At 39.4% G+C, this 16371-nt stretch overlaps 1 protein-coding gene across 3 annotated transcripts in view; it reads right to left on the bottom strand.

Moving 5' to 3' along the window:
• Nucleotides 1–15975, bottom strand: part of PLCE1 (phospholipase C epsilon 1) — a 139049-nt gene extending 123074 nt beyond the window's left edge. For all 3 annotated transcript variants that reach the window (XM_085065238.1, XM_085065239.1, XM_085065240.1), the window contains exon 1: nucleotides 15801–15975. The gene's annotated coding sequence lies outside the window, so the exon portion shown is untranslated. The remainder of the gene's footprint in view (nucleotides 1–15800) is intronic.
• Nucleotides 15976–16371: the final 396 nt, after the last annotated feature.

Raw genomic sequence — 16371 nt, 5'->3', positions numbered from 1 at the left:
CAATATTCAGTCATTTAGATTCTTCGAAACACCTAGAGCTTCAGACTTGAAAATAATTCAGCCATCATCCCATTTCAAGGATTTGTCCACCTTTGAAAACTTTATGGTTCCCCTGAACTCAATGCCATCATCCATATCTTCATTTTACCCTTTAAAAAATTCCCAAGTTCTACACGCACATCCCCCTTCATTAGCGTGGTTTCTCTTTAGTCAAATTATGCCGTTTCTCCTCAGTTGATATAGCACAGTAAGTCCCTTCATTAAGGCCACCCAGTACTAAATATGTTGGAAAATAACAGGAGAATTTTCTACTGATCAAGGCTCTAAGTCCATCAAACAGAAGCGAAGAAGAATTGAAAGTGTGCACAACGCATCTTGATACCAAATTACTTTAAAATATTGCAAATTGTGTTTCTGTTAAAATATGAATGAAACTAATTGTTGTCATCAGAAAACAATTAATAAATATGGGGGAAATATTTGTATGTACTTATCTGCCAATCATTTCTGTGGCCTTAAAACATTAATACAAAATGGAAGGCCTACAGATAAACACTGTTGTTCTGAGAACTTGGTTATCACATTCAAAATCTGCTACTTGGAAACATGGAACTGCTCATGACTCCAAAGTCAGCAGTAACCTGGGACAACATACTAATGTAGTAGTAATTTGTAAACACCCCATCCATCTTAGTTTTTATCAAACTCTCTCTTCAAAAAGCCATTAGCACACTCAAAGTACATGAGAAGCAAAAATTACATTATTTGAAAGCCAGATGACTTCTTAAATGCAAAGGGAAAGTAAGCAGGAAACTGTTTGCAGGCCTTCACTTGTAAAAAATATTCAACCACAGATTCACAATGGCACACCACTGACAGAATTGGGCATTTCATGCTCTAATCTCATTCTCTTCCTACTAGACCTCTGAAAGGTGATTTCGGAGATGCTGCCTTGACCAGAGAACAGCATTTGTCTGAGTCAGCTGCTCTGAGGCTTCAGAGGTTAATGCCTTGGTCAGCCAGCCATTGGCCAAGCTCTCCAGCAGGCTGACCCTTTAGGAGCAGTGGACAGGGTTTAGATATCATAGCATGCCAACCACACTCCACACCCTGCCTGGAGCACCACCTATGCCTCCCAGCAAAGTTTTGCCCCTGAAGTGGGATCTATCACATTTCAGCCGTGATAGAAACCAGCACATCAGTTTCTACAGCAGCAGGTTTATTTGCCTGTACACTGGTAACACAGTGACAGGTCAGCCTTGAGGTAAAGAACCGTTTACCAAATATCCAAACACCATTATCTCCCATTCTTCTTTTTCCTAAAGCGATACCAGGGAGGTTCATGTCACAAAGCAAAACCCCATGTCCAGCAGGAATCTCCAGCCCTGGCAATCCTCTTTCTTATCCAGTTCTGATTCACAGCAAAATGCTACCAATAGTAGTCTTCCCATCTAAGCTCCCTGGCATTTCTACCCAATGGGAAAACACGCCTTCAAGGGACTTAATGGGGCACATTGACATATATTTCAATAAATAGCAATTGCACTTTTTGTTAAGAAACTGTCACCCCGCGGAAGTTTTAGAATTACTCCAATCCAGGTGTGACACAAGAAGTAACAAGAACACTTCAGTCTCCTTTTCTCCTTTGTTCTTCTTTACAGCATTTTCCTCACGTGAACACCCAAGTCTTCTCTCATTTCCCTCTCTTTTGCTGTCCCATATTAGCTGTAATTCAAGCCACACTGGTGAGAACAAAACAAACCTGTAATAAAAATATTCCTGAGTACTAAAATGTCTGAGGGTATGTTAAAGGCGCATATATCACTACAGTTTATCTACTGTAAACCCAAGTTAACACTTTTACTCACAGCATGCTAAGCCACAGTAGTCCTATTTAAAACATCACTTGAGGAATAACTTACGTTATTGTTCAGCTGTCATAACTGCAACAAAAGTGAGTTTGAAACCCCAGTGTATGTTTCAAATAAAAATTAAATGCTAATCTGTATGAGGACAAAAGTTCAGTCATTTGTCAATTTTTGCATTTACACTTTAGTTCTAGAAAAGCAAAGAAAAATATTTCAAATGCTGAAAATTGACATTATTAAATTACTCCACTACTATTCCCCTTTCTCAAAATACATTTTCTTTGTATACAATTCCTGACCTATTCCTGCCATTCATTCAGGAATCTTAATATTTAACCTCTTGTTCTTTCTCTCTTGAACATCTGCTATGTCATGTGCATATTATTATACCTAAGAGAGAATATAAGAGTAAAAAACAGGGTAAGAGCAAAACAAGGTAAGAACAAAACAAGGCAAGAGCAAACAACCTGTTTGCTTAGATTGTAATTAATTATCTGCTTTAAAAATATGGAATTTTCAGAAGACTATTGATTCAGCACTCCTGAAAATACATGAAACAATTTCTACACTACTATTACTGTTCGAACATTTCTAGATATTAAGCACTGTGACACTGAAAACAGCACTACTCAAATATAGAAAACAATACTTGCTCAGCAAATCAACACTACTTTCACTTTTTTTCCTATGATGGCTTTATCAATCACATCATTCTCTAGGAGAAAGCCCACCTTGACATCTAATTCAAGCCATGAAGCAATCTCTAAGATGTTGGCTCTTGCCAAAATTAAATGTGCAAGCAGCAAGCCACCACACAACTGCAAATTATTTTTTCAGGACGTTGCAAGATGTTTATTATGTTAAAATAAAATTGATTACATTGGGAATGACCAAGTGATCATTTTAAATTAAATGTTTTAATATTTTAAAACCCCTGTAGGCCTCATTGTAATTCAAATTATAAATACTATTTATTCAATCCTACTCAATAAATAAATAGGACAGAAATATGCCCATGATCAGAATTAGGAGGTTTCTTTTACAATATACTGTCATGTCTTCCAAGATAAATGGAGCCAAACACAGAGAAAATCCACAGCAAATTCCATGCTCCTTAAGCTCCAGTTGCATTTCTTCAACAACTTATTGAAGGAGAAACATGCCTGAAGATTAACATAGCGTGTCTTCATTCACGATTGTGACATATTTAGATGATCCTTCATTTGAGAACCTTTAAAATCATTGTAATGAACACCTACATCCTTGCTGAGGAGAGATTTATTTGCTTTTCCTGGTTATCTTTCAGACAATCTACAAAAGTAGTCCATTAAGTATTTCTGTCTACTTATATTTACAATCTGTGGCTTATAAATATGCATTTGTACTTCACCCATTATTTCAGCATAAAAAGATAGCCTTCACCAAGTATTCAAGTTCAGTCATCATAAAACAGCTCACTCTTGGGTGGTACAGTCGAGCTCCTTGCTTGAAGAATAGTAAGAATATGGAATTCCAAACATGAAAATCTGCTCCCTTGACGAGATGGGACTTTATGCCAGATTTTTAGTCTACTTCAGTCTTCACAATATTGTTAATTGGGATAAGAATATGCAGCAAAAGCTAATTCTATGTTATCTAACACAATCACTTGTTCAAAGTTTCTTACATTTCTGAAAAGTTTTTGTACTTTCGGCTGAACAGATGGAATTTTAACCCAATGAAGTTGTTGGTAAAATTAACAAACAAGTATTTCAGAGGATATTTAATGCTCATGTAGAGTAGCTAAAGGTACAATCTAAAACAAGAGAATGCATGATAACCAAGCATTATATACGCTAGTTGCTTCTAGAAGTAATGAATTTGAAATAATTGTGATTAATAAGGAGACACCACTTGCAACTAAAGCTTTTCTTAGAGCTGGAGTACTACTAAGGACTTTCTCCTATATGCACCCTCAACTAATGTGCAATTTCTTCACAGCCAAAATTTTTTACAGAACTTCTCTTCTACACCTGAGTAACATCTGCATGAAATTTATTGAGTCTTCAGCATTTTCAAGATCTGCACTTTGTAATAAACCCAATTGCTACAGGCCAAGTTAAAAGTTGGAAGAAAATACGTACAGACACAGACACAGTGCCTTTGCAAAGTCATTTTCACAAGAAACTAGGCTAAAAACTGCAGTCATAATTTGGAAAATGACACTTCCTTCTCCAGAACACCTTTTTTTTTATTTTGACTTAACTGGCAGTTCGTGCCACAGAGTCTGCTAGTATCCAAACAAAATTGTTTCATTAAAATCTGAAAATGCTGCTAGGAAACCTTCTTGGTTCTTTTATCCTAGCATACATTCTTATATTCATATACCTCTGTAATCACATATTACGTAAAAATAGGTGTTACATATATACTTTCTCAGTCAAGCAGAAAGATTGGTTTGCATCCATTTGACTGTGAATCCCCTGCTGCTAAAACATTAACTCAATACAACTCAACTCCTTGTATTTAGGTCAAAAAGGTCCTAGAAGGGAGGAAGTGTGCACATATGCCTGATGCAGGCTCTAAACTTGACCAGAGAAGGGAAAGCACCACAGAGGAAGCAGTTGGTGCCCCAATTAAACAAGCCAAAGAACACAACCACAAAAGGACTGTAAAAGATAACGAGCCAGCAAATGCATGTTGAAATGCTCAAGGCTACTTCTGCTGTAACAGCTTAAGAAGATCAAACCACTCTGTTTTCTGTAACGTACTTGGGCATGATAACGATAAACCAATGCTGCAGCCAGCCAGCACAGCACTGCAGGGATCAATGTGGGTATTTATCAGAGGCACTGTCAAGGCTGTGAGAACACCAAGTCCTTAAATGCCATAGCCAGCCCCACCTGCAAACCCCACAGCTGGTCCAGGAGACACTTCAGTGCAGGACTGCGCCCAGTTCTGGGCTGAGCTACCTTGTTGACATCTGTGGGTTCAGGCCCTGCTCTCTGCTGCTCCTGACCATTTGATCAGACTTGTCAGATCAGAACCAGGACCCAACTCACCCACTGGTGCCTTTCTTGGTCCAGGTGGACTGCAGCAGTCTCAGCCCTTGGCTCATCCTCCCACTGACCCTCCTGCAACTCCCCAGCACGAGAGGTCATTGGTCTCACCATCAGGCACAACCATGTGCTCACCGCAAATGACAAAAAGAAGTTGAGGGAAATTAATTATCAAGTAACACTCGAACAGCACAATGAATATGGGCTTTTCTGTATCACCAAGAGCAGGGACGAGGAGGTTACTCCGAAATGCTGAATCAAACACTATCAGGCCAGTACTGAGGCAGCAAATGGAAAGATAAGGAGCAGCCCAAGGCCTCATAATCGGACTTCTCTTGGGCAAGATGACAACAATGACTTCATCCCGCTGAGGGGAAAACCCTGCAGACCAGTGCAGGAGGAGGCTCACCTGCAGGACAGACCGTTCAAACCAGTGATGACCCCAGCAGGCGGCTGAGTGCATTATGAAGTAATAACTGGCACGAGAAAAGATCCCTGAAGGGAGGCAAAGCAGAATGAAAACTAATGGTCTGTGCAGTCTACACAGCTCTGAACAAAACAACGACTGATGCTGGCGGCAGTGCTCAGCTTGCAACAAAAATCTGTGTAATGTTTCAAAACAGTGAAAAACCAAAAAACTGCTTCAGGACGGCTTGCAAGGTGATGCCTACAAGTGACTTGCCAAAACTAGTCAGTGACTTGCCACAACTGGTGAAGTTTGTTGATGATATAAAGTGTTTACAAATGATAGCTCAGCGAGGCTACCATCTCTACCAGCACTCACTAGGTGCAACAGGCAGACTGAAGCCCTCCCTTTTCCCAGTCAATATCTTGCATACCACACGGAGATCTTTGCATAAACAGGAACAGTTTCTCATGTGGATTGTATTGCTTTCCTCTCTGGTACTTTCTGGTTGATAGAAAGCCCACAAGGGAAAACCAATTTCTCACGAGGTTGTATGAGAAATGTGGTGATGAGATATAATGATATAGTACCTGTACATCTAGAATAAAGTTCATGGATAACAGTAGCTGACCTCTGAAGAAAGAACATATAAAACCAGCGTACGTAAATGAATGCAGACAAACCTGTCCTTTGAGATTTCAAATTAAATATTGTTCATCTGTCTACTTAGGCATGCTATTGCCCCACCTCAAAACAGTTAGCTGCTCCTGTAGATTGTTCTAATTTCAATCTTTTCCTTTAAATTCTAGAGTTCTAAGGGCTTTTGCAAAATTTTTTTTATCAGTAGTCTTACTTTATTATGAGCTTATCTTGCAATCTTATAAGTTCCCCCTTAGACCTGTTCCTGTTAATTTAGCAGGCACTATGTCACATTCAAGACCCACTGTATTCAAGACATCTTTTTATTGATTTCCAAAACTATCTGCTCTCCCTTTTTGCCTACCTTTAGGAAAACTAAAATCAGTAGAATGAAATTTAGTTTAGGAAAGGCAAGCTCCACCTTCAAAACCAAAATCTACCTTAGACCTCACAAAGTATTTGATGAACTTAGAACAGCTCATGAGAGTAATCTGAGAACAAATTAAATTAGAAACAGACACCATGCTCCTCACACTGAAGTATTAATGGATTATGTATAGTTTTCTGGCTTATTACTTGTTCATTAATGCTGGTGGGTTTTATTTAAGCACTTAAATGCTTTTATAAAAGCAGAAACAGCTATGGAAGTAATAAGACTAGTAGTGCTTTTCAACATTTCAACATTTCAACATATTTTTGAATACAGTGTGTGCATTTCAGCACTTCTGATTTTACATGTGACCTCTCTGAAAAATAAAAATACGTCGTAACTATAGACAAAAAGCCAGCAGTCGGGTGTACATTGTTTAAGTACTTTATAATAGTTGTACATAATCCGGGTGTGCATAGTTATTGCCTATAATAACCTTAATAACCAAAGCACTTGCTTAGCTTTCATTATACACTCACCAGCAAAAAGTTGCACAGAAACCTCTACATAATCTTGGGTACAGTTATGGTAAAAAGAATGTGCAAGAGATATTATTATGTGCTAATTCTAAACTCCATGTTCTGACTTTTAATACTTCAATCTTATATATTTGACAATAATTAATTAAAGATTTTTGAACCACACCAGAACACATTCAAAATAAGCCTAAACTTTATGGATAATCTCCTTCATAGCTTTATATTCTTATTTTATATAGTCACACACCATTCAATGGATTGTCAGATTATCTGAACACCGGAAGTTTTAAAACCCTGTATAGGAAAAAACCAAGTACTAGAAGTGCCTATACACAAACATACAATGAACAGTACTATAACGATATCTATGCTTTTTTAATAACACACTCACATCAAATATTAAAAAAAAGGCAAGTAGGTCTTTAGATTTAGTGGAATGAAAGGCAAGCCACATGCATAAAAACTGCAACTCTGTAGATATAGATTTAATTGTTATATATTAGGATTCTTGATATTATTAATTGTTGATATTTAGGACTGCAACTAGAGGTGAAAAAAGTACCACCAAACTGATAATCAGAGGAAAAAGCCCAGGTTAATCTACACAAGTTCACTGTCAATGAGAGGTCTTTTCCTGGGGGCTTTGGGCCACATCTAGCAAGCAGGAGACAGACAAGTCATAGCAAGAATATGTCAGGGACTCAATACTTGCAAAAATCTGTATGCAGAAAGACCAGAGCTTCCCTTTTTCTCTGACAGAGGAGGGGCCCCAGCTTTCATGCTTTTCTGGCAAGTAGAGGGAACATGGCCAACTTTCTTTGCATTTGCTGGCCAAAAGCTGAGACAGTCTCTGTCTCAATTCAAACTTGAAAACCTTTATTGGGATGCATATGATTGCTCACAGAATAGAGCTTTATTGTAAGCAAAATGGGTAACGCGGGAAAACCAGGACACAAAGGCTATTTTTTCTTTTCAAATTTTCCATGGACATCTTTAACTCAAATGCGCAGAAAATGTATGGGAGAGTTTTGCTAAGTGTAAATTCAAGCAAGAACAAGGAAGTAAAGGTTGGTTCTTTTCTTTTGTTCAGGGCTTTCCACTCTTCTCAACCTCAGAACTCCAATGCTGTCATACCAAACAATTTTCCTTGCTTTCAATCTGTGCACACACCTTCCTCAAATATTTTTACAGCTCTCCCACTAACTCATAAGTCAATTCCATGCAGCTTTCTATAAAGCCCCACAGGTGAAATGAAGTTCAGGGGTGCACTGAAGCTGTTACACAGGATAATGCTGTGCTGCACTGTTGTAACTGTGGTACAGTATCTTTTGTCCTCAGAAATTTTAGCCTCAAAACGAGCTTTCTGTCCCTAGTGAACAGGACAACTGACTGTTAAGGATAAACATTTTCATTATCAACTTGCACAACAGAGTAAAGAGTATGTGGAACCAAAGGAGGGTATGACACAAACACAGAGATAATCTCTGGGCAAAGTAGAATGGCATTTGCAAATGTTAAGAGAATACACAAAATTGCTTCTTCTGGAAGGGTGGAAGTAAAGACCTCCTGAAAACCCATTACTGTCTGTGTATCTCTACCATTCCTACGTCTATCAGGTAACAAAACTCCAAACAGATGTTATGAACTGAATCCTGAAAGAGAATTCAGGCAGGCAGAGTAGCCTAATACTATACAGACATTTGAAAGATGTTACTGCATATTTTAACACTGACCTGTTTTATAGCCTGATGTCTAGGGAACTGTTTATTTCTACACACCACTACTGAACCTGGCTTGCAAATCCAGAATCACAGCTCACAAAGTATAAAGAATTAATTTGTAAAGAAGCTTCCAGTATTGCCAATTCTTACAGCACTCAGAAAGGCACTGTTTTTCTAGAAGCCCTACATGTACTATTATATAATTATTAGTTATACTAGTAATTTAATTATTCATAATCTCAACCTTAAAAACAGAACCTTTATTTATAAAAACAAGATGAAAATGGGAACAATAATGGTTTAAGAATTTTAGGACAAAAAGGAAGCTGCCATGCTTATTAAGTTTAAGCCATACCAATCATAGAAGGGGAAGGATAATGAGGATTTGGAATTTGATGCTCTAAACAGTTGGTGCTGACAACACATTTCTCATAATAAAATCAGTTTTTTGGCATGTCCCCAGAATGGACTGGAATGACTAAACAAAACAGCAAGAAAACATCTCAATTCTAGGTATTATCCATTTATTAAAATCACGAATTACCCAATTATTTTTCTAATTATCCCAACATTAATCTAAAATGTTAGTATTTCCTCATCTTGGTAAAACAGATGGACCATTTACAACCCAAAATGTTGCTGACTTCCAAGGTATTCGTATTCCTTTATACAAATGAAACGACAGAATTTTAAACAAGACTATTTTCTTTGATCCCTCAAGTCCTTATATCTCCTATTACACAGAAATAAGAAGTTTTAAGACAAAGTTCCAGAATTTGCTGCATGAACATAATCACAGCAAGCAAAACTTTCTTCCAAAAAGTGTTCATAATTGAGTGACACAGGGATCAAGCTAAGAACATTTGCCATAGCTCAGAATTTGTTGGAACAAGAAAAAAATTCAGCTGACCACAAAGAACAAAAAAAAAGGCATTGAATAATTTAAGAGACTCATAAATGCCTTCTTAGTCATGGGTCTAAATTAACATTTTACAAGAATATTCTTTCTTTATAGCAAATACAAAATGTTTCCATAACTCTATATAGAAACAGATCTAATTGTACAAATAGATTGGGAGTTGACAATAACTGCTTAACATAAACAAGAACAAACAGTATTAATTTTATACTCTTTCTCCACAGTGAAACTGGGAGACGATCTGCTAAAGCTAGATTTTTAATGACCACAACATTCCTATTCCAAGGTACTACGTATATTTTATTTTCTTTCAGAAAAGCTAGAAGAGAATGGAAACAACTGAACAGTGCATTTTGGGGTTCAACTGTATTTCCAAACAAGTTTCAATTTTAGACTTTACCTACAGGTGTTTTCTGCTTAAGCACCAAGAAGGCTAGTTTGGCTTAGGTGAAAAAAAGCCACTTTCTTCTTCAACTTGACACATCTTTAAAAAAACATAAAGAATAAATAAACAATTCTGTTTCATACTGAAAGTTAGTTTAACCATGTGTTGGAATTTTGTCATACAATCTCTGAAACCTGTTTCAATTAGGGGGCCAAAGGCATAACAAATATTACCATGAAAACAACAGTACCCAATGCTCCATGGACTTGGCCTAAACTAATACAATTTCATGAGATGATGAAATACTGATAGCTACTTTCTGAATCCATCCAACAACAAAAAAATTAAAACCTATAATTGTGCTTAAATATTTAAATTATCCAGGCTAATAATATTAGGAATGCCTCTAAATGGGATTGTCATGGAGGTTTTAGTAAATGACACACATATGAAACCAACCATTTCTATGTTGTTTCTACCTCTTTCATTTCTAAGTCTACTGAATGAACACCACCACTGAAGTGGAAGCTCTTGCTTCTACTTTTCTGAATTAAAGCACAGAATGAGAACAGATGTATATTCAAATCAATAATGACAGCAACTATTTCAGTTTCAGATTTTATTGTTTCTATTTTTGGGTTGTCTATTCCATAAATTGATTATTAAGAAAAACAAACAAAAAAAGATGCAACCATAACAAAACAAAGGTAATTAAGCAAGATTCTCCCCTTTTTGTATGTTGTTTGGGGGTAAAAATGCAAACAACAGACTATTCATGCTACACCGAAAATATTCAAGGACTCTAAAGAAACCATATTAAGAAACATTCTTCACCTAAAAAAATACAGAAGTACCCTAACACCAAAGGCTTCAAGAAGCATTCTCTGCCTGGTCCTCTCTGACACCTTTGCCACTCAGTATGTCACCAAACCGTGGCACAGCTAAGGAGTGAGCATGATCTGCAGAACCAAGCAGGGACTCAGGCTGTTTGCCAGCCCCTCCTGCAGCCAGAAATCCAGAGGGTTCCTGCCTTGCAGACATACTCCTCTACATTTACTGCTTCCCATAAGTCTGCTGAACTACAATGGGTACACTGAGCGATCAGAAATTTAAAGCTTTCACAAGAAATACTTGCAATGAGGTTATTTTCCCACAGCTTTCAGTAGAAACAATGCACGTATTCACAGAACTTGAAAGTCACCAAAAGTGTGACTTTTTCTAGAAAAATTTAGAAAAATACTAACCAATTATTAGAAATCTCTGCCCCTCAATGCAACAATCTGATTATACATGCATTTTAACATACTTGTCCAATCTGAACAATAACTAACTGGTTGAAAACACATCTTTGAAAAATGTCAGAGTATGAAAATTACCTAAAATTAGAACAGAAGCAGAATACCATCTTCAAAATGCAAATCAGCCTGGATATTAAACCAGTGGGTTTTATTTTTCCTTTGTAATTTGGCACATAGCTAAAAATCTAAAACCCTAAAGGAATTAAAAAGGAGGCATTCACATCAAGAATGTTCCTCAAGAAGAAATCTACAGGTTGTTCTTTGATGTGAACTGTTGGTAGTGAACAAAGCAGTAGCTGGTCTGGTATGACCCATTTTTATCTTGGTAAATTCCAAAGAGAAACCAAGTTGGTTTTCCCCAAAACACTGCTGAAAGGTATTTGTACCACTACAGAAAGAAATTAACCTAATCCAAGCAACAGAGTTTTGTACTTGGAGTAAAGGAATGCATTAAGAAAATGTTTGAAAGAAGATGCAGTATAACAAAAACCTCAAATACCAAAGATCACTGCAGCAGCATTCTTGCTGTATGCTGTAGCACAGACAGAAAAATACTGTGGGAGGAGAGGTCTCACATCAGAGCATTGTCTGCAAGAGCAGACAGCAAGGTCCTACTGCACAAGGCAAGGTCAATGCAACTGGAGAGTCATCTGTTTAAGAAAACACACTATTATTAGATGCAAGTTATGCAGCACTTGTGCATACTAATAGAATAAAACCATTACCCCAAAAATAAATGTTTTCAAATGGTAGCTTCAACTTTGCTCTCAGTGTTTCTGCTTTTTGTGTGTCATTTAAAGTATTGAAGTTAGTAACATAAAAATACTGAAAATATCTGGGAATTTAATTTTTAATTACTTATGAAATCTTACGACTGAGAAATACAATAGTATATTAAATTTTCTTTTCATGAGGAGGCACCACTGAAAATGTAACAAGTTATTAAATATTACTAACTGATAGCAATGTAGAATAAAAAGTATCCCACACTTGACAACCTATTTAAACTGTTATGATATGGCTTGGACTATGTGAGTAAAATGTCACAGAATAAGTACTGGCCCACAGAATACACGTCCTTGTACAAGATCCAATCCTTTACTGTCTCTATACCCAAATGCTAAGCCAAGTACACACGAGTTTGGGATGTAAAGAATGCAGGAGGCAATTCTGTGGGGCACATCACACACTCCACAAGGTTTGTGTCCCTGCTGCTTTAAATCATTACTGAAAGAGCTGCTATTACCTGTGGCACCATCACTGACACTTGATAAATTGGAGCAATGTAGCAGGCTCTGGAAGAAGGGTAATTCTGGTGGGGAGTTGAGCTTGTCCTTAGCTCTTGTAGTTTACCAGTTTTCATTAAGTGCTGCCACACCAAGCTCTTGCTGGAACCTGTTGGGTTATTTATGAATGACTGGGCAGTTAAGAAGTATTGTGGATGGCCTAGTTTAAAACCAGTGACATTAATTATGTCTTGCACAAAGATATCAATATGACAGAGTATGCAAAACCAGAGGACCAGATTTTGATCCCGCATCGACATATTTACAAATTAACTTCTTTGTTTCAAATAAAACCAAAATTCTGTGCATTGAAACAGAAGAAAAAGATTAGAGACCTCCCAATACAAGAAATTAATAGAAAGACTGTCAGCACTTTATCCTCAGCTCTAAAACACAAGTCTTGTTCCAGCAGATAGATGTTTTGCTCAAAAAAAATCAGAGTGAAATATGACCAATATCTGGCAGAATCATGACTATGGCAAACTCCACCCAAAAGCTGATATATGTATAGGTTTGCCAAGACAAATAAAGCAGTATGCAGAGTAAGCTGGACTGCTCTCACATAATATGTACTCAGTCATGTAGGTCCTCAAGTACATGTGCAATACCTCTCTTCTAAATGATTAGGAAGGCTCAAGAAGGGACAAAATTAATCTAAGGAAACACATGGATATCATGTTACCATGCTAACAGCCTTCTAAAAGAGAGACGTGATGAAAAGTGTTATTTACAAATGAATCAGACAGCATATTATAGGTACAGACAGCTGTTAACCTGCTGTCTGCACAATCAAATGATAGCCACTGCTCAATGAAACCATCAATGGCTGCATTGTGAACAGGCATGAGAATAAGCCTGTCCACGCTGGAGCTGCATGATTTGTTCCAATGTTTCAGTTACTGGTATTTTCAAGAAATACGTAAGATTAAAAAAAATGTGAATTATTGCTAGGAACACTTAGCATGGTCATGCATAAAATTTAAGAGTCACAGTCATGACCCAAAATTCATTTTGCAGTAAGTGCTGTAGAAACAGGAAACAAAATGACAACCCGTGTTCTGAAGTGTGGTCATCAGTGTTTTAAATGAAAACACTCTTAAAGAAATGCTTTCGTAAACATGCAGATAAATTAAGATGATCACTAAAAATCCCCTTCGTTTTAATGCTTAATTTAAAAAATTCCTATGCAAATTATGGACCTCTAATGAAATAATAGATTAATTACTTTTTGCCTCCTTTATAATTGAAGTTTTCCTTTAAGTAATTCTCATTTCAAATCCACAAACTATTGATAACTATAGCTGCTCATCTCAAAAAAATAAAGAAGAGCTGTTAACTTAAGCAAAATGTTTCCAGTGGTTATAAATCTACAATCCTTCATGAACAGTCACAACTGTCACTTTTCAATACGTGTCTTGCTTCTATATTGGATTTCAGTGCAGGTTTAGCCACTGGTGGATCTTAACATCCATATTTTTCTTAAAAAAACAGCCCTTTGATAAAAGAAATACTCGCTTCTATGGGTACTTACAAAAAGTGTTCAAACTGTTTCATGACATTCTTTTGGATAACCTAAATACAGAGAATTTCTTTTTCACACATTACAAACCTCCCAAACCTCAAATTATCTTATCATCTCTTTCATGAACTTGCTCTGTGATGTCCAGTAAACACAGTTTTGAGAATTTTTTTATTCTGCAGTAGGGCTTTCACGTTTCTTGATCTAAAAGTTTTACCTTGTAGGATTTTTTTTCCTTCTTAACGTTTTGGAACTCTAGTTTGAACACCACACTTTTATCCGAAAAGACGTATCACATGAAATCAATGTTAATGGCAGGACAGGAACTGCACTGCCTGGTCCACAGTCACAAAGTCTTAACAAACAAACCTTTTACCATGTACGAAAATACGAATGAACTCATTACAGAATCTGAGATTACTACCTCAGTATGGCAGAAAAAGAATGAATTCTATTTAGATGACTAAGAAAACAAGATTTTAGTAATCCTCTGCAAATTTATGCAGACCGGACATGGTCTTTTATGTCTTGGGAATTTCTCTCAAGCACTTCCTAATAAACAAAACATTGTGTTTGTTTCTAGTTTCACCTTGTATGTTTCACTGCTCACAGATTTGTTTAGGTGTTTTTGTAATAATCATAAACATTGGTTGCTTGCCATTGACTTTTCAAGGGATGGGATACCACAGATCAAAGATGATTATTTGTAGCTGGAAAGACATGACCTCAACTACATAATGGTCACTGCTCTGCAATGATTACTAAGTGGCTGCTTCATAATTGGCCGGTTCTCTGATCCTCTTTCAAATATACAAACATAAAGGATGGAAATATTTAGCAAACTTTTGTCATACAAATGTAGAGGACTGAAACATTTGGAAAACTTTTTATCAAACTTTTAACATAATAAATACAACAAGAATGCAAATTCTCCTCCTTACACAAACGTCTCACTACGGAAGGAAACATTTTACTGTCCCTTGACGTACAGCTGATCCTTCAGGCATTTCTCCACCACTCTTAGTGCAGCTCTTTCATTTCCTTTATCAGAAGCCCAGTTCACAGTCACCTGCATAGGCTCTTCCCTTTATCACCTGTGCTGGTGGCATCCCAAGAGGGTGCAGCAGAACAGATAAGCATCACACCTAGACACTTTGGTCCTGATCCTACAAACACTTCAGCGGAACTACTTCTGTGAGTGCTTGCAGACTTTGAGTCTTTGTAACTCAACAGCACTTCACCGAGTGGGGCAGAGAGAAGTCTGGAGCTGTAAGGAATGCACTGCCCCTTCACCTGGGTGTCAGGGCTGCAGCACCCGCAGAGAGGGGAGAGAGACAGCACACTGACTCTCACAGCCGCAGGCTCCTTCCAGCGCCACATCTCCCATGAGCTGCACCACTCCTGGACTAAAGTTTGCCAGACTTTAACGTAAAAAATTCAACTGTTTGTACAATCGCAGTGGAAGAGAGAAAGTGAGGGACGAATTTATAACAATTTCTAGCATGTGGGGTAAGGGCAGCCCACCCCAGGTTTGTTTTGCATTTGGGATTTTCTCGAACTCTCCCGGAGGAAGGGGAGAGCCCCTGAGCAGCCGAAGGTCAGGCGGGAGGGCAGCGGGGCTGCGGAACATGGCCGAGAGCAAAGCCCCCGCCCGGCCCGGGCACGGCCGCAGCGAGCAGCCCTCCGAACCCCCGGGCCAGGGGAGCCGGGCCGGCAGGGACCCAACCCAGAGAGCCCCGGAGGAGAGCCAGCCACGCTCGGGAGGCAGGGAAAGAGCCCGGGAAAGCGGGCGGGGGTGAGCAGGGGACGCACCTTTCAGCGTCCCCCCGGCATCTTGTCCTCCTCCTCCTCGGCTCGGCGGTGAGTCCTGCGGCGGGGCCGCGGCGGCGGAGGCTCTGCGGGACGGGGCCGCCCCCGCCTCGCCAGGGCTCCACGGCCGCCGCTGCCCGGGGCGGCGGAGCGAGCGAGGCGCCTAGCCCGGCGGGCCGGGGGCGGGGGCTGCGGGCCGCACCGCCCCGCCGGGCCCGGGAGGGACGGGAGAGCTGGGGAGGGGCCGCGGGGCAGCGCCGCCGGCTGAGTCAGCCGCGGGCAGAGGGCGCGGGGCCGCCCGGGACGGTTGTCCCGGGACCGCCCCTCCCCGGTGGTGGAGAGCGGGTTTCTCCCGCCGGATGGCTGCCCTCGGCACGGGTCGCCGGGAACATCCCCCGCGCTGCGGGCAGACGGGATGCGGCAGCTCCTCCGCGCCGTGCCCCGGGCAGCCCCGCGCTCCCACAGGCACGGCGCGCTGCGGGCGGCGCGTGGAGCGCTCCACGTCCCACAAGTGCGGCAGCGCGATCCGCTGTCCCGGCTCCGCGTGCGCGCGGCTGCTAGCGAAGCACCGGGC

The sequence above is a fragment of the Lichenostomus cassidix genome, chromosome 6, assembly GCF_008360975.1.
Source record: "Lichenostomus cassidix isolate B80296 chromosome 6, HeHo_3.0, whole genome shotgun sequence".
Classification (NCBI taxonomy): Eukaryota; Metazoa; Chordata; class Aves; order Passeriformes; family Meliphagidae; genus Lichenostomus; species Lichenostomus cassidix.
The sequence above is the reverse complement of the archived record's forward strand: the minus strand, read 5'-3'. Positions and strand labels throughout refer to the sequence as shown.